The sequence below is a fragment of the Dermacentor variabilis genome, chromosome 1 (assembly GCF_050947875.1).
Source record: "Dermacentor variabilis isolate Ectoservices chromosome 1, ASM5094787v1, whole genome shotgun sequence".
NCBI classification, from domain to species: Eukaryota; Metazoa; Arthropoda; class Arachnida; order Ixodida; family Ixodidae; genus Dermacentor; species Dermacentor variabilis.
Window position 1 is genome coordinate 136,043,230 of NC_134568.1, and position 19,110 is coordinate 136,062,339.

Here is a 19,110-nt window from a genome sequence, read left to right on the forward strand (position 1 = left end):
AAGAAGCTTTCGCTGCTCTTAAGTTCATCTGAAACGTGTGTTGTGAGAGTATGCCGAATTTCTGAGACAATTTGGCGATTCTCACGACTGTAGGCCTGGCAAGATTAGTCGACACAGAAACGATAGGATGGCTGCTAATGGTTTGACTTGGCTTGGGCATATTTGGCAGGAGGCGCCAGGCGGCTTCCTCTCTGCCAACGTATCCATCATGTATGTGGTCCCATACGTTAAACCATGTACGTTAAACGAAATGTATTCGAGGAATGCGCTCCGCAACCTACCGCCTATTTTTTCCCGTTTACCTGTCTGTTACACAGTTCTAGAACCAAGAGTGCCTAATCAACAGTGCACATGCTTACTACGTAATCGCAGCATTTGGCGCTGCATGCGCGCGTTGTGGGCTCTTGCAGTGCGTTGTGGGCTCACCAGTGGCATCACATTGCCATCACCTTGATAACAGCGACCGCGATAAGCGCTGAAGGCCTATGCAACGCACAAGCGCTTCTTGCTGCTTGGTGCGCTTTCGGATGTTGCTTCCGATAACCACACCAGTCTCAGAAAGCAAGTTTTATTTTATTGCGACAGCAATTATTTGGATACTCCTGGCGCATTTCTGCCGTCATCGCCGGCGTCATCGTGAAGTTCCGTATAAAGTCCAAGGGCGATAACGTTTTCCCCGTGCGCCGTATTCTGTGTGTGTGAGTGAAAGCGTGCGAGTGCGAGCCGACGATGGTGGCTCGCGCAAGGGAGGCAAGGGGAGAAGAACCGCGCCGTCTTCCGTCGTGCGCAAGGTAGAGGGGAGAGAGAGGACGTTTTACTCCGGCGACTGCTGCGTATGGCGCGACCGTGCCCGGTTTCGCGGGCTCTATTTTGAAAGCGATCTGCGATGGGGGACAAGATTTGCCACTTCGCGTTAAAGCGAGAGGCAGCACTCGCATCGCTCGCTGTTGCTGCCGCGCTTCCTCATTGCCGCGTTTTGGCAGCGAGTTTCCGTGGTCATCAGGTGAGATGTGTTTATGTTTGCTTGTGCACGCGTAACACCATGCTTATTAATTCAGTTAGTAAGCGAATGTTTACAAGCTTATGCGGCCGATGAGTGGCTATCCTTACTTCATATAGCTGTATAATAATTTGCTATCGCAATCGATGCTTCGCTTTCGGTCGTGAAAGCAACTTTTTTTCTTATGTCTCGCCGTCTGCCACCCCATACTGTTAAGAATCAGTATTTCTCATCGCGTCGGCTGGCTCTGCGTCACTCGGCGTGGAGGTCGGGAGAGGAAAACAGCCGAAACACCCAGGACTTCACGAAATCATGGCACCATCATTCTGTTGGTATGGACGCGCAGCGAAACGACGCCGTGAGAAACGTTTAATATCGATCGGTGTTTATGGGGTCGGCGCGCATACTGCATTCAATGTATCCAAAACTGAGAGTCCGACGAATAGGATTTCTTACTACCGCATGTGATTCACTTAACATGGTCATCCTTTACCGGGTCATCGATCTCTTTCCGATAGCACCGACAAGATACCACCGGTGCTACTCGCCCCTCCAAAAAGAAAAAAAAAGTCGCATTTTCGCCAGAAAGACGAAGCATCGATTGCGAGAGCAAATCTGTAGGCAGCGTTGTGACTTCGGGGTGGGGGACGAAAAATGGACTCTTTCCGCCGACGAAGAAGAAACGAAAAACTTTATGCAATAATTACAGATAGTGGATGACAGCGTACAGGTAGCAGTAAGAGCGCATCACAGCGACTGGGCGGCTGGAAGCGAGTCTCTCTTCTGACAATGGGCCGGTTCTCCCTTAAATCCCTTCGGCGACCCCTCGTCGGCAGGAACCAGTTTGGGCAAGTTTTCGTTGGCAGGAACCAGGCGGGGCAGGGTGATGATGTCGCCCGCGTCGAATTCTCGATTCGTCGCGGAGATGGCTGCGCGCTTCTTGAAGTCGCCTCTCGTGTCAAATTCTTGATTCGTCGCGGATAAGTGAGCTCCCGTCGCCTCGTGGTAGGCACGTGGTGCATGTAGTATGGCAGCTCCCGACGCCTCGTGGTGGCCACGTGGTGCTCGTATGGCACAACAGCAGCTATACGAAGGGTCTTGATTCGGAGGTAATTATATATTTCTCGGCTAACAAATGAAAATATCGAATGCCTTACCATCCAACTTAAAACACGAACAGTTGCAGTAGTCTTCATACCACCTCGTGGAACCAAAAGGGAATCAATCTCTGGCATGGATAAGCTGCTAGTGTACCTCTGCAGAACAGGCAAAAGGTTCGCAATACTAGGTGACATCTATATAGATATTGTGCATGAAAACGCACCTGCTAGAGAATTTGGCCAACTGCCTGACTCTTACACTCTAAAAATAGTGGCACCCCTTGGGGTGCCTATTGGCCACAGAACAATAATCGTCATCTGTCTTGTTTGCCTTTCCTTTCTTGAAAACGCTGCGTTTGTTACTTTCCTGTTGGGAATGCTCTGTCATGCTGATAATGCGCATGCCGTTTCTAACTTGGAAGTACCGGGCTCGCAGCGTTTAAGAAAGGAAATGCGGGCAAGATCGACGACGATTGTTGTTCTGTGGCGAATATACACCCCAAAGGGTGCAACTGTTTTTAGAATGTATGCATGTTTCAACATTATAACCTTACCTAAATCTGTGACCGCACGCAATGCCACTTAAGTAAATGTTTGTATCACCAATCTACAAACCCCTACTTTACCACCGAGCGTCATATCCGTCCACATAAGCGATCATCTATGTTCCGCTTTTTGCCGTGCACTCACAAATTCGACTGTAATATACGCTTCAATCATCTTATCGCCTCATTGACACAACTGCGCTAACATACTTTAGTTGTCTTATCAATGAGGAAACGGAACTCCTAGAGAGCGACGCAAATAATGCATAGAATTCATTTTTTTTGTAAGCTCGTTGCTCGCTGCAATGACCCATTCCCACAGCGCAATGGCTTAAAAGGATATCAGAAAATAAAAAAGCCATGGATAAACGCTGCGCTTTTAAAGAAAATCCACAATTAAAATAAAGTGAGCCATACTTTTCTTAAAACGCCAAATATTGATCAATTGGCTGAATTTAAGAAACATCATAACCAAGTAAATTCACAACTGAAGAAAGCGAAAGAACAACGCCATAAAAATTATTCTCGCGTATTTATACAAATCCGAGGAAAATTTGATAGGAAGTAATAAATCTGACTGGAAAGAACGACAACTTGAAAAGCCTCCGTACCTCCTCATTAAATGACGCCCTTGCTAAAGTTGATGCACCCCCTTATGAAAATGACTGTTGAAATGTTGTTGGCATACTGTTGATGAATTGTTGACTCAATAGCCTTTCAACAATACCTCAATAATTATTGAAACCACAGAACAATAATTCAACATTAAAGTTGTTGGGTAGTTCACAACAAAAAAGTCGACTAAATTCTGTTGATATATTGTTAAATGGTATTGACTGCTATTGAGCCATTGTTGAGTAGTTTCCAACTATAAAGTCGTTGACTAAATTCTTTTGATATAATGTTGAATAGTATTGAGTATTATTGAGCCATTGTTGAGTAGTTTCTAACAATAAAGTCGTTCACTAAATTCTGTTGATATATTGCTGAACTATATTGAGTATTATTGAGCTATTGATGAGTATTCACAACAATAAATCGTTGACTAAATGCTGTTAACTTATTGTTGAATAACATTGAGTCATCTTCAGCAATATTGAGTTTCGAAGTATGTGTGAAAAACACACGCACATGTGTATGTCTACGTCTTTTGCCCATTTATATTGTTTTACTGATCGCTTTATCGCCACTGCATATATTCAGGGTGCTGTTAGAAGTTACTTGAACCACAGAGTTATCTACCGAGTGGGCAAGGGGAGAGTGACCCCTGCCCCTGCACCCAGTAGATACGTCTGTGCTTTAAGTTACGTGAAACGCACGTATATATATATATATATATATATATATATATATATATATATATATATATATATATATATATATATATATATTATATATATATATTATATATATATTATATATATATATATATATATATATATATATATATATATATATATATTATATATATATATAATATATAATATTAATATTATAAATATTAATATTATATTATTATTATTATATTATTATTATATAATATTATATATTATATATATAATATATAATATATATATATATATGCGCCTTCGTGATAGAGGCAGCAATGGCTGCCGCAAAGTTTTATTTGAAAAGATGGTGGACTTCTTGCAAAGCTCTCTCTCATTCAAACACGTTTTCTTTGCCGGGTGTCCCAGCTAACTTCAGCCAGAGTTTAAAAATATGGGAATGCAATGTAGCTGGATAGAGCCAAGGTAATGTTGTTTGCCGTCGCTTGGTGATACCCAAATAATTTTTTTTTCATTCAGCTTAATTGGATAATTAATATTAATTGTCAAACTTTTCAAAATTATAATTAGATGAAAAGTTTCAATGAGAAAATCGTTGAGGAACCTGAAAAACTTCTGATACAGCTTTCTGTTGCTCAACACGTGCTACATAGAAGTGTTTTTCCGAGAGTGAAAGTAGCCCGCAAATGTATGCAAAATTGGCGCGACTCGCCGCTCGAGTCACTTTCCGTGTATTCGGGGGCTTCTTTCACGCTCAGAAAAATACTTTTATGTGGCACGTATTGAGCAACAGAAAGCTGTATCGGGAGTTGATCATGTCGCTCTACAATTTTCTCATTTGCATGTTAAATACGTAAAAAACACTGCGCGCGCACGGACACACATACGTACGCACATATGTATGTATATGACTTCAGGATAGAGGCATGTGTGGTTGCCACAAGGTTTTGTGTGAAAAGTTGACGCATTTCTTGGAAGAACTTTCTCTCTTTCACGCGCATTCTTTCTTATACCGGGTGTTTCAGCTAACTTTACTCAGAGTTTTAAAATATGCCGATGCACCATAAGACGATGCGACCAAATGCTTGTTGCTCCCTTTTGTATGTGTCACGCTATTCTTGTATTTTTCTTAATTAGTTGATTAGTCGTGAAAATTAACCATTCTGAAGCAACAAAGTTAGGCAAAAAATTCTGATTAGAACGTTTTAGAGCACTTTGTAAATTTCTAACTTTCTATGTATTAAGTATTAGTGTTTTTTAGCTTCCTGCGGATGCCCGCGAAATACAAAAAATATCACGTAACATACCTGCTTGCCCGCCGTGCTTGCAGCGCTCCCAAACGAACAGAGCATCGAGCAGGGTGTGCTGCCGCCTAAGAGGCGGCAGGGCGGTGACGAAGGCGTTGGCTTTGGTATTGACGCCACCGATGTGCTTCCCTCGCTGCGGTTCATGATGGCGATAAACGGACGGGTGTTCACACCGGTTAAATGCTATGTTCGTTTGTGCGCGGAAAGCTTAAGAGCAGTGCAATCACGACTCGCAGACGGGCATGTCACGTGGTGTTTTCTTGTTTTATTTCGCGGGCATCCGCAGTAAGCTGAAAAACACTAATACTTAACAGATAGAAATACGGAAACTGTTTATTCGGACGTGTTGCCAACTGCTCTGCAACTTTCTAATCGCAATTTTTTTTCCTACCTTCCTTGCTTCAGAAGTTGGTTAATTATCCTTGACTAATTACCTAATTAAGCAAAATACAAAAATAGCGCGACACGCTACATACAGAAGTGAGCAACATGCATTCGGTCGCGTCGTCATAGAGTGCATCGCGTCGTCACCACTGCTTTTGTTCAATGTTGGAGTAATGCCGCTATTGAAAACCGAGACGAAACACCATTTATTGTACCGAAACAGCACTATTTCCAACGACGTCTAGGGAAGTACAGAAGGTGATCGCTTGATTTAAGAAGAATACTCAGCAGGATTCGACAGTATTATGACATTCCGATAAAATATGAATCTGAAATCATTTCGAAAGTCGTAGCCCACATTTTCAATAAAATGCTCGAATCTGAAATTTTCCCAAACAAACTTAACATAGCCAGAGTTTGCTGATTTCACAAAGGCGGTGCTGACCATACGGTAAGCAATTTCATACCAATATTGGTATTACCCCTTCTTTCAAATCATTTTGAAACTGTAATAAATACTCGATTAGACGATTTTCTGAGGAAGTATGCTATATTTAGTGAGGCGCAATGCGGTTTTCACAAAAATAGCTCTTGTGAACATGCGCTCTTATATGTCCAACATAAAATATCACAAAAGATTCAGAAATTATTATACAGGATAGGCTTATTCTTGGTGAGGCATTTGATAGTGTGAACCATGGTATGCTGCTTAAACTTTATGACTGTGGTATTCGTACAACAGCATTGGAGGTAAAGAAAAGTTACTTGACTGAACGGTATCAATTTGTTTCATTTAATCAGTTCAGCTCATACTTCTGAAAGACGGCACACATGCGCAACTATGTATGTTTTGCTACGTTTTGACATTATTTCATATCAGCGAAGCACCTTTTCCTCAATGTTTGACGCTAAAGGCGACCTGCGTCTGTAGATGTAGATGTAAACAAGTGCACCGCTTTGATAAATCCGGCTTGGAAGGCTGTGCTTGAAGACTTCTTGAATAATAATAATATTTGGGGTTTTACGTGCCAAAACCACTTTCTGATTATGAGGCACGCCGTAGTGGAGGACTCCGGAAATTTTGACCACCTGGGGTTCTTTAACGTGCACCTAAATCTAAGCACACGGGTGTTTTCGCATTTCGCCCCCATCGAAATGCGGCCGCCGTGGCCGGGATTCGATCCCGCGACCTCGTGTGCAGCAGCCCAACACCACAGCCACTGAGCAACCACGGCGGGTTACTTCTTGAATATGCGAAATGTCGAAATAATGTTTAAGAAGAATACAAAACTGGAGCTCATTGTGCAGAAATCAGCGACAACAAACTCCAAGGCAGCCGTGTCGGCAAATGGAACAACTCGGCGTGCCTTTATCGACCGAACTTATTGCACAACAACGCACTCAGGCCTGCTCACCCAATAGTCATTGAGCGCTTCATGGCTTCCAGGAAGGACACTCTGCCGCGGAGAAGTCATTATTAATGATTCGCGACCCACGATACGCATAACTGATGCAACGTGGGCGCAGGTGCACAGACCAGCCGGCGAAAGTCCCGGCACCCTTTCAAAACGTTTCCGGCGACGTGCTGCAGAGGGCAGCACAGGAAAATGATAAAGGCGGATTGTAGTGGTTTCTCTTGCTTTTCCAATTTACCACATGTATAGTTCGTGGGGACGATATTTAGCGTGCAGTGTGCACGAACAAAGTATGTCACAAAACGTGCGAACAATGCATGTAAACGTACATGTATGAAATACGAAGTATACCTGCAAGCCGAATGTCATCAGGAGCAAGAACCTCTGTCAAGCCCGATGGCCTTTAGCTCTTGCTACGCTTTCTTGTATAAGAAAGAAATAAACTGCATTGGATCGAACAAAAAGTAAGGATAGTAAATTTATCGGTCTTATAAGCTTATAAACATTCGCTTGCTAACTAAATTAACAAGCATCGTGTCACGCGTGCACAAGCAAACATGAGCACATCTCACACGATGACCTCCGTCCTTACAAGTAATCCAAGAAAATTCTGGAACATAGTTAACCCTTGTGATAAGTGAATTAATACTTCATTGCATGATAAAAACAGCTCACTCTCCGTGACAGTCAATGTCCGACGGCATTCAACTAACTTTCCACATCTGTCTTTACAGGAGAAGCTAGTTCTAAGATTCCTTTTGTACCCGATTTCGATTTCAAGTGCATGGCTCCCATCATTATCACTTTAAAAGGCGTAGTTGAACTTATAGATAACTTTGAGATATCTTCATCCTCCGGCATAAATGGTGTAAATTCTAAAATACTAAAAATACAATTTTAGTATCGGGCTATATTCTGCTACGCCTATTTAACCAATCCCTTACAACTGGTATGCTTCCTACAAACTGAAAGATCGCAAAAGTAGTGCCTGTCTTTAAGAAAGGTAACGAGAGTGACAGTGAAAATTACCGTCCTGTATCACTAACGTGCAGTTGCTGCAAAATGTTAGAACACATTATCGCATCCCGCATATATTCTCAACTTGAATATAATAACTTTTTTTACCGGAAACAGTTTCAGAAAATAAATTTCTTGCGAAAACACACTACTAGAATTCACGGCAGACTTACACTTTGATGTGAACAGTAGTAAACAAATTGACTGCAGCTTTTCGGACTTCTAGAAAGCATTCGATCGTGTAGCCCATAGTCGCCTGATAGCAAAGCTCTCTGCAATTAAACTTGACTCACTAACCCATCATGGATTCGTAATTTTCTTTCTAATGGCGAACAGTTCACTGTTGTTGGTAACTTTTTCTCGGTCCTGTCTGACGTCACCGCCGGTGTAACTCAAGGCAGTGTACTCGGCCTTCTACTCTTTTTAATTTACCATATCCAGCTTTAGTGGACACGTACCAATTAGCGCCCCAAGCGGCCCCGGCACGAAGCTAGCGCGTTTTTAATGGAACAAGCGGGTTTTTCGCGAAGAACAAAAGCTGCAGGTCGATTATCGAAAAAGGCAGGTGACAGACGTGTTCTGGAAGACAATCCACACGAGCCAAATGCAGTGACCACGCTGTGGCAAGCAAGAATTTTGTTCCCAGAGCAGTTAAAAATTCAGCAATGGAAGCCTATGGAAACGACGAAGATTTGTACGCGATTTTCGAGACAAACGGTAGCTTTGATAAAACTACGGCGTCTGTCGTAAAAGTCGCTGCGGCGTATTTAGTCCGGAGACTCAGCTTTCGATTGATGCCTATCTCCGACTCTCTACCCATATGCATAACACTGTTCCCAAGAGTGATTTTTGACACAGTCGTACGTGGTATCTATAAAACCCCGAGCGTATAACTTGCAAAAACGTTGGAAGCCGTGGCCGATCCGTTTAATCACTCTCACCAATCGTTGCGCGCCACGCTGGCAGCGATGAGATGCCGCGATATCATTTTTCTTTAACGCCAGGAGTGAGCTCGACAGTCTTCTAGCAGATGGCTGAAACAAAGAACTCATGATTTGGTTCCAGTTTTGTTTCTTTCAGGAGTGCTCTTGAAATATTTTCTATTTTTGCTTCCTAAAACGTAGGAATGGGTTGCTTGTTTGTTAAGTCATTGCTTTTATTATATTTTATTCCTTAAAGAACATAACGACAAGCATGCGCATGTCTTTGTGTTACGTTAACAAATCGTATATACTGTCGTGCCTTGTAGCGTGGACATACTCAGGAAATTCTGGACATTGCACCTTCACCATCCGGTAGAACTTCACGCCAGTGCACAAGCGTAACTGAATGGGCAATAGTTTAAACAATTTTATTTCTACATAATAGCCGAGTATCAACAAGTTTCAACTGTCTGCGCCATGAGAGCAGTCTTTTGTGACAACATCTGCATTTATGACACTTAGAACATCGATCTTGCGTTAAAGCAGTGTTTTGGTCGGAGGTGGGCGGTTATGTCACACGACAGGAGCAAATGGTCTTGCAACCTCTCAGCAGACGGCACATTGACTTGAAGAAGCGCGAAATTTAAACCGTAAAGCGATATATTAGAGCTGGCGTTTTGAACGGTAATTGCTGAGCGAGTGCCATTCAGTCTGTTTGCACGCGCATGTTTTTGCGAGGCAGCAGGGAAGGAGAGGGAGTGTGTATGGGCGTACACGCCTTGAGCGTGCGTGCGTGTGTACTTGCATTTGCGTGTGTTCGCGTGTTTGTGTCTCCGTATTTAAATATGCGTGTACATGAGTGCGTGTATGCATGTGCGAGCATACGCGCGTTTGTGTATTGTTTGGGATCGCACCGCTGGTACGATCTGTTGGGAACTCGGCGCTGACGCCCGTGGTTGTACCTGGGTCGCAAGCCCCAAGGGTAGCGTTGGCCTGGCGGCCTGGGGTACAACTGGAAGCATCCGAAGGTCCCGGCAAAGCATGAGTCGACTGGTAACAACGAAACAACTTGTTTATTTTAACATCGCAAAGAGTTGGCGGTCAGGTTTGACCGAAGTAGAGAGACGGGAGAGCACTTCACTCAACAGAAGAAATCGGAGCCCTCCTTCTTGGCGTCCGGGGGCAGCTGTTTTTATACTCTCGCAGTTGAGGGCAAGAAGGAACCCCTCAAAAGACGAGCACGTGAATGTACAATGGGCTAATGGTGACGCACACTGTCGTAGCGCTGCCGTAGCACCATGTTGAGCACGATCTCGTAGCACCCTGTCGAGCACGATCTCGTAGCACCCTGTTGTAGCGCTGCCGTAGCACCATGACTGTAATGAGAGGATGATCCCTGCTTTGGCATCGCCTGTTTCGGGCACAATGACTGGAATGAGAGGATGATCCCTGCTTTGGCATCGCCTGTTTCGGGCACAATGACTGGAATGAGAGGATGATCCCTGCTTTGGCATCGCCTGTTTCGGGCACAATGACTGGAATGAGAGGATGATCCCTGCTTTGGCATCGCCTGTTTCGGGCACAATGACTGGAATGAGAGGGTGATCCTTTGCGGTCGCATCGCCGCAGTCGCGCCTGGAAACACCTGCCGATGAGTGTTGCGGCGACGACGATCGGGCCAAAATGTCTGCCGCCCCGCCGCAGTCGCGCCGGCAAAACCACGTGTCGCAGGCGAAACGCAACAGACCGCCCCGCCGGGGGAAGGAGATCCCGATGGACAGGGGACTGCATCCGCTGGCCGGAGGGATGTCGCTCGATGATGCTCATAACCGAAGTCGGGCGTCCCTCGACGTTTCTTGAGCGCAGCGCACAGAGAAGGCCTCGTTCTCTCGTTCAGGTTCGCACGGGACACTGCAAAGTGACTTCGGGAGAGTTCACATTTTTGTTCTCGTTCCCGGCAAGCGTTAGAACTACGCTGAAACTCAACCGCTCAGTCAGCAAGCACGGCACAACCCTCACTAAGCCCTGCCAGGCTCTTTCCCCTTTTTATACCACTGCCTAGTTCCTTACAGTAGTCTAGCATCACTCAGAACGCGTCCACAAATTGAAAAATTGCACTAGAAAGCATATCATCACTTTGAAACACTAAACAAAAGCAATATGTTAAAAAAAATCCTGCCTCAGGAAGAAAAACATCAGTAACAAACAATTTTGAGGCTGATTCCTACGTTAGGGGCTTCGACTTAAGCCATCGGCGTTACCGTTGAGACTCCCCTTTTTGTAACGCACCTCAAAGGAATATTGTTGTAAAGCGAGGCTCCAGCGCAGGAGGCGGCCATTTTTGGGAGAGATGGTCTGCAGCCATTGGAGAGGGCAGTGATCCGTCTCAATGATAAACCTCGAGCCGGCTAGATAGCATGACAATTTCTGAACGGCCCACACGAGACACGCACACTCTTTCTCGGTGGCGCTATACGCCTGCTCGCGACTGGACAGCTTACGACTAGCATACAGGACGGGGTGTTCTACTTCTCCATTTTCCCGTTGGCACAGTACAACGCCCATGCCTCGCTCACTAGCATCGCACTGAACAATGAACCCTTTTGTATAGTCTGGCGATCGTAGCACAGGCTGGCTTGTTAGGGCACTCTTTAGGGCGCTAAAAGCTCTTTCCTTTGTCTCGTCCCAGACGACTGTTTGAGGCTCTGTTTTTCTTAGAGCATCCGTCAGGGGAGCCGCGATATCAGAGTACCTAGGGATGTACCTCTGATAGTAGCCGGCGACACCCAAGAACGACCGAATATCGGTCTTGGTGCGCGGTTGCGGAAAGTCTCGCACAGCGGCCACTTTTATTTCAGAGGGGCGGCGACGACCCTGACCAATCACGTGACCGAGGTAGACAACCTCGGCCTGTGCTAACTGGCACTTAGGAGCCTTGACTGTCAAGCCCGCTTCGCGCAGGCGGGTTAGCACTGCCCGCAAGTGTGTCATATGCTCAGACCAGGATGCGGAGAATATCGCTACGTCGTCTAGATACGGTAAAGCGAATTCTTGCTGTCCCCGCAACACTTTATCCATGAGACTTGAAAAACAGTATGGCGCGTTCTTCAAACCAAAACTCAACACTTTAGGACGGAATGTTCCCATTGGTGAAATGAACGCCGCATACCTACTAGCCTCTTCTGTAAGTGGAACCTGCCAATAACCCCTGACAAGATCTAGGGTGGAAATAAACTGAGCGCTACTAACTTTCTCAAGGCGCTCCTCGATGTTAGGGATCGGATAAATTTGATCCTTAGTGATGGAATTAAGCCTGCGGTAGTCGACGCAAGGACGAGGTTCCTTGCCCGGTACCTCAACTAAAATCAAAGGGGAGGTATAATCACTCTCACCTGCCTCAATAACACCGAGTTGTAGCATTTTCTTTACCTCAGCCTCCATAATATCGTTCTGGCGGGGTGACACCCGATACGCCTTGGATCGTACTGGCTCTGGGGAGGTAAGTTCTATATCATGAGTAAGTACAGAAGTCCTACCAGGCCTCTCAGAGAACAGACCTTGAAACTCTTGTAATAGCTGGTGTAGTTCGGTTTTCTGCTCGGGCGACAGCGGTGCTTTACTGATAAGGTCACTAATGACTTGACCGGTGTCTTCCCTGTTCGTCACTGAGCCTAGTCCCGGAAGCTCGACCGGAAGCTCTTCAGGAACGTTTACCATCATGCACACCACTGCTTCCCTTTGTCTATAAGGTTTGAGCAGATTACAGTGGTAAACTTGCTGTGCTTTCCGCTTTCCTGGCAGACTTACCACGTAGTTAACGTCCGACAGTTTCTGAACAATTCGTGCTGGGCCCTCCCACTGCACGTCTAGTTTGTTGTTTAGCGATGTGCGCAATATCATGACCTCATCGCCAACCTCAAAACGACGGGCCCTGGCTGTCCGATCATAATAAACCTTGGCCCTCTGCTGGGCCTTTGTCATTGCTTCACCTGACAACTCCTGTGCCCTTCTTAAGCGTTCGAGGAGCTTAAGCACGTACTCCACCACGACTGGGTCGTCGCCCCTACCTTCCCACGATTCTCGAAGCATGCGAAGCGGAGATCGAAGCGAGCGACCGTACACCAGTTCAGCTGGCGAAAACCCCGTAGCCGCATGCGGCGCGGTCCTTAAAGCAAACATCACCCCAGGCAGACACAGCTCCCAGTCAGTTCGATGTTCAAAACACAACGCTCTCAACACGCGCTTCATGACGGAGTGGAGCTTCTCAACGGAATTCGACTGTGGGTGGTACACTGAGCTGTGTAACAGCTTTACCCCACACCTTTCGAGAAAAGTTGTCGTCAAAGCGCTAGTAAACACTATGCCCTGATCTGATTGGATTTCCGCAGGGAAACCAACTCGCGCAAATATGGACAGTAGTGCATTAACTATCTCAACTGAGCTGAGTTCTTTAAGCGGCACTGCTTCAGGGAACTTTGTCGCTGGGCAGATCACAGTCAAAATGTGTCTGTACCCCGTGGCTGTTACCGGCAGAGGTCCCACTGTATCAATAACGAGCCGTCTAAAAGGCTCCGTAATGATAGGTACCAATTTCAACGGCGCCCTTGATTTGTCCCCTGGTTTGCCCACCCGCTGACAAGTGTCACATGTCCTCACGAAATGGTCTGCGTCCCGAAAACACCCTGGCCAATAGTACTCTTGCAAGAGACGGTCCTTAGTTTTCTTAACTCCAAGGTGTCCGGACCACGAACCCCCGTGTGACAAGCGCAACAGATCCTGACGATAGCATTGAGGCACGATCAGCTGATCGAACTCCACTCCTCTGCGGTCTAGATACTTCCGGTACAGGACTCCACCTCTTTCCACAAAACGCGCAGTTTTCCTGGCGATACCTTCTTTGACATTGCAGCGCACGTTTTCCAGGCTGCCATCCTTTTTTTGCTCGGCTATCAAAGCCGACCGGCTGACTTTTAGCAACCTATCAAGTCCGTCTGACGTAGGCGCGATGAGCAAATCAGTAGATAGCTCTTCTAACTTTCCCGAATCGGGATTTTCCTCTCCAGTATCTGGCGCCTTCAACGCTACAGACTCAATTTTATTCTGTTCGGGCGTGCTCTGAATATCAGCTTGCTGCGCCTCTGACCCTTTTTCGTTGTTTGATAACGTCGGCCCCGCAACTACCGCCTTTGCAGCGAGCTCCCGAACCTTCGACCTGGTTAAGGCCTGAACACTAGCTTCACCAAACAAAAGCCCCTTCTCGCGCAGGAGGTGATCGGACCTGTTTGAAAATAGGTACGGGTACTGGGGTGGCAGCATAGATGACACTGCCGCCTCTGTCTCAAGCGCTCCGAAAGGTCCTTCAATAAGCACCTTTGCTACTGGCAGACACACGCTATGAGCTTCCACGGCTTGCTTGATCCATGCGCACTCGCCCGTGAACATATGGGGTTCTACATAAGACGGGTGAACTACATCCATCGTAGCTGCGGAATCGCGAAGCACTCGGCACTCTTTCCCGTTCACGAGGAGGTCTCGCATGTAAGGCTCGAGAAGCTTCATGTTCTCGTCAGTGCTGCCTATTGAAAAAAACACAACTTTTGGTGTCGTTTCCGGACACTGCGCCGAAAAGTGACCCGGCTTCTGGCACGTATAACAAACGCGCGCTCGCCTCATCTCGAACCGCTTTCTGCGTTTGGCTGCCGCCGTCTCTTTACGTTTGGTCGGACTGCTTTCACTCGCATCCTCACTACGCGTGTCCCTCTTTAATCTCATGGGCGTGAATTTCGGCCTCTCAAACTTCGAGCCAAATTCACCCTTTTGACCGTCCTTAGCTCCGCGAGCTCGACGCGTCACAAACTCCTCGGCTAGCTCAGCGGCTCTAGCCACCGTACAAACGTCTGGCCTATCCAAGACCCAGTATCGCACGTTCTCCGGTAACCGACTATAAAACTGTTCTAGCCCGAAACACTGCAGAACTTTATCGTGGTCACCAAACGCTTTCTCTTCTTTGAGCCACTCCTGCATGTTCGACATAAGCCTATACGCAAACTCTGTATATGACTCACTTCTGCCTTTCTCATTTTCCCGAAACTTCCGACGGAACGCCTCCGCAGACAGCCGGTACTTTTTTAGAAGACTCGATTTCACTGTGTCGAAATCCTCTGCCTCCTCTCTATCCAAGCGAGCGACTACGTCGGCCGCCTCGCCGGGTAACAAAGTGAGCAAGCGCTGTGGCCACGTTTCCCGAGAGAACCCCTGCTTCTCGCACGTTCGCTCAAAGTTAACCAGGAACAAACCAATGTCCTCTCCAAGCTTAAACGGCCGCATCAGGTCAGTCATTTTGAACAATACGCGTTCTCCTGCACCGTGTGCCTGACTTCCATTACGAGCGCGTTCCATCTCTACCTCAAGACGCTTCATTTCCAAAGCGTGTTGACGGTCACGCTCTTGTTGCTCTCGCTCTTTCTGTTCTTTAAGTTCGCGCTCCTGTTTCTCTTTTTGCTCTTTAAGTTCGCGCTCCTGTTTCTCTTTTTGCTCTTTAAGTTCGCGCTCCTGTCTTTTTGACCTCTCCTCAATAGTCTCAAGGCATTCCGACAGCTCGTCATCCTCAGCCTCTAACTCAAGAATAGCCTTTAGCAGTTCTGGTTTTCTGAGTTTGTCTGAGACATCCAGACCCAACTCTCTTGCAAGCTCCAACAATTTCGGTTTGCGCAACGACTTCAAATCCATGGCTGCTCTGAATGCTGCTTTCTCTACTGCCTATTATTGTCTTGCCGCAAACTAACCCGGCAGCAACGACAACCACAATTACCAGCTCTGTTTCTGACACTAACAAAAAGCCTGGCAAAGCTCAGAAGAAGAAAGTCCCGCACTCACCAAACCTCGCAGCCAAGAGTCCAGCGCAGTCGTTCCGCTGCAGGCAACCAGTCATCACACAGGGCTCGTTGCACTGCTCCCGGATCGTCGATGAGCTGCTCAGCATACAGTCAACTGCATCTCTTCGCTGCTGGCCTCCGTTGTCGCGATCTCACCGCTGGCAGACAGTTGTTTGAAGTCGGAGGCGATCTCACCGCTGCCAACCAGATGTTTGGAATCGCACCGCTGGTACGATCTGTTGGGAACTCGGCGCTGACGCCCGTGGTTGTACCTGGGTCGCAAGCCCCAAGGGTAGCGTTGGCCTGGCGGCCTGGGGTACAACTGGAAGCATCCGAAGGTCCCGGCAAAGCATGAGTCGACTGGTAACAACGAAACAACTTGTTTATTTTAACATCGCAAAGAGTTGGCGGTCAGGTTTGACCGAAGTAGAGAGACGGGAGAGCACTTCACTCAACAGAAGAAATCGGAGCCCTCCTTCTTGGCGTCCGGGGGCAGCTGTTTTTATACTCTCGCAGTTGAGGGCAAGAAGGAACCCCTCAAAAGACGAGCACGTGAATGTACAATGGGCTAATGGTGACGCACACTGTCGTAGCGCTGCCGTAGCACCATGTTGAGCACGATCTCGTAGCACCCTGTCGAGCACGATCTCGTAGCACCCTGTTGTAGCGCTGCCGTAGCACCATGACTGTAATGAGAGGATGATCCCTGCTTTGGCATCGCCTGTTTCGGGCACAATGACTGGAATGAGAGGATGATCCCTGCTTTGGCATCGCCTGTTTCGGGCACAATGACTGGAATGAGAGGATGATCCCTGCTTTGGCATCGCCTGTTTCGGGCACAATGACTGGAATGAGAGGATGATCCCTGCTTTGGCATCGCCTGTTTCGGGCACAATGACTGGAATGAGAGGGTGATCCTTTGCGGTCGCATCGCCGCAGTCGCGCCTGGAAACACCTGCCGATGAGTGTTGCGGCGACGACGATCGGGCCAAAATGTCTGCCGCCCCGCCGCAGTCGCGCCGGCAAAACCACGTGTCGCAGGCGAAACGCAACAGTATGCGTGCAGCTCCGTGTGCCTGCGTGCGTACCTTTTCGTGCGTGTGTGCACGCGTGGACGTGTATAAATGTGAATGCGAGCGAATATGTGTCGTATCTCTCTATGTGTGTGCGTGCGTGTGTGTGTGTGTGTGTGTGTGTGCGAGCGTGCGCGCGAATGTGTGTGCGTTGTTGCGTTTCGCCTGCGACACGTGGTTTTGCCGGCGCGACGGCGGCGGGGCGGCGGACATTTTGGCCCGATCGTCGTCACCGCAACACTCATCGCCAGGTGTTTCCAGGCGCGTCTGCGGCGATGCGACCGCCTAGGGATTTCGTTCCAGTCATTGTGCCCGAAACAGGCGAGGCCAAAGCAGGGATCTCCTTCCAGTTATTGGGCCCGAAACAGGCGATGCCAAAGCAGGGATCTCGTTCCAGTCATTGTGCCCGAAACAGGCGATGCCAAAGCAGGGACCATCTTCTCGTTACAGTCATTGTGTCCGACCGGCAGCGCCACGACAGTGTGCTGCGCAGCGCCACGACAGTATGCTGCGCAGCGCCACGACAGTGTGCTGCGCAGCGCCACGACCAGGTGCTACGAGATCGTGCGCAGCGCCACGACATGGTGCTACGGCATCGCTACGACAGTGTGCGTCACCATTAGCCCATTGTACATTCACGTGCTCGTCTTTTGAGGGGTTCCTTCTTGCCCTCAACTGCGAGAGTATAAAAACAGCTGCCCCCGGACGCCAGAGGAGGGCTCCGATTTCTTCCGTTGAGTGAAGTGCTCTCCCGTCTCTCTACTTCGGTCAAACCTGACCGCCAACTCTTTGCGATGTTAAAATAAACAAGTTGTTTCGTTGTTACCTGTCGACTCATGCTTTGCCGGGACCTTCGGATGCTTGCAGCTGTACCCCAGGCCGCCAGGCCAACGCTACCCTTGGGGCTTGCGACCCAGGTACAACCACGGGCGTCAGCGCCGAGTTCCCAACAGATCGTACCAGCAGTCGGATCCAAACATCTGGTTGCCAGCGGTGAGATCACCTCCGACTTCAAACAACTGTCTGCCAGCGGTGACATCGCGACAACGGAGGCCAGCAGCAAAGAGATGCAGTTGACAGTATGCTGAGCAGCTCAACGACGATCCGGGAGCAGTGCAACGAGCCCTGTGTGACGACTGGTTGCCTGCAGCGGAACGACTGCGCGGAATTCCTGCCTGCGAGGTTTGGTGAGTGCGGGACTTTCTTCTACTGAGCTTTGCCAGGCTTTTTGTTAGTGTCAGAAACAGAGCTGGTAATTGTGGTTGTCGTTGCTGCCGGGTTAGTTTGCGGCAAGACAATAGTAAGCAGTAGAGAAAGCAGCATTCAGAGCAGCCATGGATTTGAAGTCGTTGCGCAAACCGAAATTGTTGGAGCTTGCAAGAGAGTTGGGTCTGGATGTCTCAGACAAACTAAGAAAACCGGAACTGATAACGGCTATTCTTGAGTTAGAGGCTGAGGATGACGAGCTGTCGGAATGCCTTGAGACTATTGAGGAGAGGTCAAAAAGACAGGAGCGCGAACTTAAAGAGCAGAAAGAAAAAGAAGAGCGCGAACACGCTTTGGAAATGAAGCGTCTCGAGGTAGAGATGGAACGCGCTCGTAATGGAAGTCAGGCACACGGTGCAGGAGAACGCGTATTGTTCAAAATGACTGACCTGATGCGGCCGTTTAAGCTTGGAGAGGACATTGGTTTGTTCCTGGTTAACTTTGAGCGAACGTGCGAGAAGCAGGGGTTCTCTCGGGAAACGTGGCCACAGCGCTTGCTCACTTTGTTACCCGGCGAGGCGGCCGACGTAGTCGCTCGCTTGGATAGAGAGGAAGCAGAGGATTTCGACAAAGTAAAATCGAGTCTGCTAAAAAAGTACCGGCTGTCTGCGGAAGCGTTCCGTCGGAAGTTTCGGGAAAATGAGAAAGGCAAAAGTGAGTCATATACAGAGTTTGCGTATAGGCTTATGTCGAACATGCAGGAGTGGCTCAAAGAAGAGAAAGCGTTTGGTGACCACGATAAAGTTCTGCAGTGTTTCGGGCTAGAACAGTTTTATAGTCGGTTACCGGAGAACGTGCGATACTGGGTCTTGGATAGGCCAGACGTGAGTACGGTGGCTAGAGCCGCTGAGCTAGCCGAGGAGTTTGTGACGCGTCGAGCTCGCGGAGCTAAGGACGGTCAAAAGGGTGAATTTGG